Below are 6000 nucleotides of genomic sequence, written 5' to 3'. Positions count from 1 at the left end.
GATGCGGGGCTCGATCCCAGAACCCTGAGATCACGACCCGAGCTGAAGGCAGCGGCTTAACCCACTGAGCCACCCAGGCGCCCCTAAAAAAATTATTCTTGAGACAATAGGGAAGAATTATCTTTGTGTGACAATGTAACCTTAACTCTGGGTTGACCCTAGCGCTGGGTTCATCTCTGGTTCTGGAACAGGGAGTATTTAGGTAGACTCTTCTTAAGGTCAGTAAATGTTGAAAATTTAAGATGAGATCAGCTGTTTGAAAAAGTGAGAACAGAGTCAAGTTTTGAATTTTCTGGAAAATTGGCATACCCCTCTGATCTACAGAAACAGAATTTGACTCAGCTCCAGAATTTATCTCAGGTGAGTTAACCATCAGACAAGGTTGAGAATCCAAAGATTTGGTTTCTTTCTTTCTTTCTTTTTTTTTTTTTTTGTTTAAGATTTTATTTATTTATTTGACAGAGAGCACAAGCAGGGGGAGTGGCAGGCGGAGGGAGAGGGAGAAGCAGGCTCTCCAGCTGAGCAGGAAGCCCTACACGGGGCTCGATGCTAGGACCCTAGGATCATGACCTGAGCCGAAGGTAGACGCTTAACCAGCTGAGCCACCCAGGAGCCCCAGATTTGGTTTATTGAGGAAAGTCCTTTCTATTCAGCAGTCTTGCTCAGATTTGAACAGAATTCAGATGGAAATCCAGTTATAGTCAGTGGAAATGAGGCGGTTGTGCTAATTAAGAATATGTTTGTGAATCCCAAATCATGTGAGTGCTTGAACTGATCCAAAGCCGAGGATGAGACTATCTGCAGAAAGAATTTATCTCTTGTTAGAGGTTTAGCTGCCTTGTCTCAACTCTGAGTCAGTTTTCCATTAGACCCAAACCATCTTCATTGCCCTCCCTAGAAGTCTGGGCCACCCAATGGGCCCTGGGCTGCCCCTCTTTAGCCAACAATTAATTGCCAGTACATTCTTTCTTCTTCTCCTTCTTTTTGGTATTTGACATGAGCTCAAATTGCTGAGAAAGGTGACAACTGTGAAATGAGGACAGGGCTTAGAGACACCTTAAAAAATACATGCAAGGGCCACTAAATGACAAGAGCAGACCGCCAGGCTCTTTCAAAACATCGCCACGTCTGTTGACTTTCCATTCCTTGTCTGCAGCACAAAATTGGAGGTCAAAGAATCATAGGAGTTAGAGATGGAAAAGACATTTGGGGTCAGCCAGTTCATCCCTCCACCTTCTTCTGCCCCTGATTCCAAATCATTCCTTACATTATATTTTCTCCCTCAGCTCTTGTACAGTTTTCACGGTCTTCACTCAACCCCGGCTGTCACCTTTGGGGAATGATGCTGGAGGCTCCATCCAGTTTCTCCTCAGCAGAGAGAGATATTGCCTCTGCTCCCAGTTGACATTCATGAACTTCTTTGTTGGTGGTCTCAGCTGAGAGGCTGAAGAGTAGGGGGAATCTCTCCCCTGCCTGGTGATGGGGCTTTTCTACCAGAACCGAAGCGCATTTAGTGTCTGATGAAAGGGAGAGGGCTGGGATATGGTGCAGTCATTGCTGAATTTGTTCCTAGACTTTTGCTTTTCAAGGCTTTTGACCTGAAAGGAGGGGTGTGTGTGTGTGTGTGTGTGTGTGTGTGTGTGTGTGTGTGTGTACAAGGCATGTGGTTTTGGGGAGATGGACAGAGAGAAGGCGATTATACTGACTAGGAGTTTGGTAAAAATCCAAACTTGGAAGTTGGTGGGTTAAGCAAACAAATAAAAGATACTAGTAGAGGACTGTCTCAAGAAATGCATGTTAGCGAAGACACGGAGTGGGGGCTTCCTATACACAGCTTTCAGCTTTCGGTCAAGTTGAGAAGATCACATGGGTGGAGGCAAATGTTTTGAACTAGGGGATGCTGTCGTTCTTGGGGTCTCTCCTTTAAGAAAGTAGGGAAAGACAAGTCTTATGTTCACTGGCTGCCTGGTTGGGTGGGGGGAATGGTCATTTTTAAAGGCAGCTTTGGAAGGTTACCCCCAGCTCCCCATTTTGTTCCAGCAGCTGTTGGGAGCAATCCGGAGGGGGTATTATGTTTCTTCTGGTAACTCTGCCAAGAATGAGAGGAAATCCACAATCTGTGGGCTTTTTGGGGGGAACGGGGATGGGGTGGCAGGTGATGGGACAGGGAAATTAAATTGTTTTATAGTAAATATGTTGAGATACTTTTCCTGGAAAGCTCTTTCACCAGCAGGAATGATATTTTCCTTGCTCATGAGCTTGTAATGGGTTCTTTCTCTGCAGAGAAGGGGAAATAGTCTTCTTCCAGTACATCTTTTTCTTTCTTTCCTGTAGCTCCAGCTTTGACCTCCCATGTTTCTTGGTGGGGGGGGGGGGGTTTAGAAAGTCCTTATTGAAAAGGTGAGACAAGATTCAGATACAGGTACTGCCGTGTGAGCCCAAGAGTGGCCTCTCTTTAGAAGTGAGTTACTAAAGAAGAACCTCTCATTTATCTGGTCCCTTGGCTGCCGTTTGACTTTATCATACTGGCCTCGAAACTGGAGATGTAAAAACTTTTCTGGGTGGCGTCTGGTTCATGTTCTTTCCATCCCTTCATCCAGGTTGGAAGGGCACCAGGGATTTTGAAGCCTGGCTACTTGGGCTGAGAACCTGTTTTAGTGATTAATATGGAACACAGTTGCGAGATTAAAAACAATAAAAAACAATCCTGAGAAGCAGAGCAGTGTAATTATTCCTTACATTTCAGATGGGGAGCCCAGGGAAAAGTCATTTTCAAGGTATGAGAACAAAGTCCACTTGTGAAGCTGCTAGTGCCTAATTCATGACTCACTGAGAGGATGGCCTGTTCACAAAAAAATAGTAGCATCTTTCTTGCTGTTGTTTAAGCTCAGAAATTGCTAGATCAGCCTTTCTGAAAGTTGTACTGTGGGATTCGTGAAAAAACTTACTCTGTGATCAAATGAGTATGGGAAATGCTGTGCTCTTATTGCTTCTCCTGGAGGTTCACAATGCCTGTTGGTAAATGAAAGACACTGAGAAGTCCTGCAGTCAAGAGACCTGTTTAATTTTGTTTCAGCCAGCATTGTCTAAAGCATTTGACCATACATTTTTCCCATTGCTTAATATCTCTCTCTCTTTTTTTTTTAAGATTTTATTTATTTATTTGACAGAGACAGCTCACAAGTAGGCAGAGAGGCAGGCGGGGTGGTGGGGGGAAGCAGGCTCCCCATTGAGCAGAGAGCCCAATGTGGGGCTCGATGTGGGGCTCGATCCCAGGACCCTGAGATCATGACCTGAGCTGAAGGCAGAGGCTTTAACCCACTGAGCCACCCAGGCACCCCAATATCTCTTAACATCTTGGAGAACATATGCAGTTAAGTGCCTTGCAAATACAGAACTTGACCAATAGTAGGAAGAAATGAAGGTGAGTGTGAACACAGTCCTAAATCCTATATTCAGGGTTATGAATTGAGGTTATGCCTAGAGCTTCTAAAATTTCTTTGGACAGCTTTGACATGTGGTACCACATTAAGGTAACTTATCTGCTCAAGTTCCTTCCCTCGAGCTTCTGTAGTGTAAGAATTTGGAGGCTTTGGTTGAATTCCTAAAGGTGTGGTATATTATACATTTTTAGGAAGGGACTTTGGAGCTAGAAGGTAGTATGTTTGGGCTCCTGAAAAGCTGCAAGTATTGTTGAAAGTGTGACTTGCCAAAGGGAGGACTCTACTTAAGTGGTTCCTAAACAGTAGCTATCAAAATACCTATTATGATAGGCCCAGGGTCCTCCCATTTTGTGTCTAAGACATACTTTTATATGGTGTTAGAATTTTTGGTAGTACATGAAAGGATTAAAAGGTAAGTTTTTTCAAAAAACCAAGTTTTAGAAAGTTGAAAACCTGTATATTTATTTATTCACCATCTGGTATGTTCCTGTTTGAGTAGAACTGTTTACTGCCCTGATCTTGTTCTCTTATATCCATTCATATACCTTCCTCCAAACATGTTATCTTTATCTTATTGGCAGCAAATCGGGCCAAGGGCCACTTTGTGGCTCAGTGGTTTGTCTGAAATCTTCATGAAAGTGGGTGGATCTCGAGTTGAATGAAAGTCAATTCTATAAATTGTTTAAAGTGGGATGGCACGGTTGTTCAGGATTCCTGGTGTACCACCGCTCTGCAGCATGCCGGTTGGGATGTACTTTTTAGAAGTACTAAGAGGCTAAGACTTTCTCCTGTGGAATTTAGGACTGTATTGGACAAACAAAACATAAAGCCGCAGAAAGTTAACAGGGCCTCAGTTTGTGGTACGTTCAGTCCAGGGGTTCACATGAGAGGGAGAGGACTGTTTGTAGGACTTAGGAAAGTAGAGGTGTAAGCTGGATCTTGAAGAATGGGTGAATTTGACTAGTGCCCACAACAGAGAAGCAAGCGTTTGTCTGGGACAGGCGAGGCTGGTGCTGACAATTCAGGAGAAGGTACAAGGGCAGGAATGAATGTAGAAGAGCTGGGCTTGGCCAGAGTTCGCTTGTGTGGTGTGGGACCACAGGAGGTACGGTTGGGTGAGCAAGGTGAGACCTTGCAGGGGACAGGCGGGTGGGTCTGCTGCCTCGTCTCGTACATGGTCCTCTCATCACTGTGGGGAACAGTCTTACTTCACCCCGGCTGTTAGGGCTGTGTCCCTGTTTCCTGGCCAGAAGGGTAAGCAGATTGACACAGTATAATGATTATTCGTTGATTAAAAAAAATCTTATTTGGGGTGCCTGGGTGGCTCAGTCTGTTGAGTGTCCGACTCTTGATTTTGGCTCAGGTCACGACCTCCTGGTGGTGGGATTGAGCCCCAGGTCCGGCTCTGTCTTGAGTAGTGTGGTGCCTGCTTAGGATTCTCTCCCTTCCTCTCTCCTTCTCTGCCCCTCCCTCATCTTGTGCTTGTTCTCTCCCTCTTGATCTCAAACAAACAAACAAATAAATAAAAATTTTAAAAAATCTTAATTATAGGCCTCAGCTGCTGAGGCCATTGGAGGATTTAATCCAATGCAAGTGTAAATGAAGAGTGAGAAGTGTCCTGTCTTGGGCTGTTTAAATACTTGTACACTGCCTGCTGCGCCAGGCCCTTGCCTGCCTGAGTCTTTTAACCTGGGTGTTAGCATTTTAAAGGGACCCCTCAGGAGTTCTGGCCATTGACTGACTGCCTCCTCCCCAGATGGGAACTGTTGGCCAGACTGTGACTAGTCAACATTTGTACCACCAAAGACTCTATTTTGTGGTTTAAAAAGAATAAAATTAACTACATTAAAAAAAAAAAACAAACTTGTACATTAAAGCAGAATTCTTAGTACTGGTAGAAGGTAGGGTAGGCACAGGCAATACAAGGGACAATCTTTCTGGAAAGCAGGATCAAATAAATCAAGAGGCAAGGTTAAAATTCCAAGCGGTGAGCATCGTTCTGAATAGTCCCGTCTCCCCTCCTTAGCCCCGGGCGCCCTGAGATGGCCTTGTTCTCCGTTTGTGGACAGGCTCCCCACCTTTGCCAGCGTTCCGGAATCAGCAGGGACTAAGGCTTATGGAAGTCATGCCAGTCATGCAGGGCGGTGGCCTCCACGGCATCCAGGGGAGCCGAACTGCAGGATGGGGCAGGGAGGAAAACCGAGTTGGGATCCAGGAGTCTCAGACCTCCCTGAGATACCTGTGTTTCCGTTCCTTCAGCACAAGGCATTTTTATTCAGACTAGGTTTATTTATTTGCTTTGAGCTTGCTGGGTGAGGGAGGAGATGTGAAATGAAAGGGGACTCTAGATAACTGCCTAGATTAATTTCTGTCCCTCTGGACTCGCTTGTTGCCAAGATTTTAAGGGGCCCCATAGCTTACCACGGGTGCATGTTGTGTTGTTTTTGTTTAAAATAGGTCTTGCGTCCAGGAATGCAGTCAGACTGTAATGGTGACTAAGAGCCGGAAAGCTGAGAGGGAGGGGGCCCAAGTGGAAAATGAGCCTGAGGCAAGAGAA

The 6000-nt window shown here is 45.2% G+C and overlaps 1 protein-coding gene across 4 annotated transcripts in view; it reads left to right on the top strand.

The window, feature by feature from the left end:
• LOC111144856 (F-box and WD repeat domain containing 4) overlaps positions 1-6000 on the top strand; it is a 99503-nt gene that overhangs the window by 5976 nt on the left and 87527 nt on the right. The window lies entirely within an intron of this gene.

The sequence above is a fragment of the Enhydra lutris genome, unplaced genomic scaffold (assembly GCF_002288905.1).
Source record: "Enhydra lutris kenyoni isolate GAN:26980312 unplaced genomic scaffold, ASM228890v2 scaffoldscaffold12, whole genome shotgun sequence".
NCBI classification, from domain to species: domain Eukaryota; kingdom Metazoa; phylum Chordata; class Mammalia; order Carnivora; family Mustelidae; genus Enhydra; species Enhydra lutris.
This window is presented reverse-complemented; position numbering and strand designations above follow the sequence as displayed.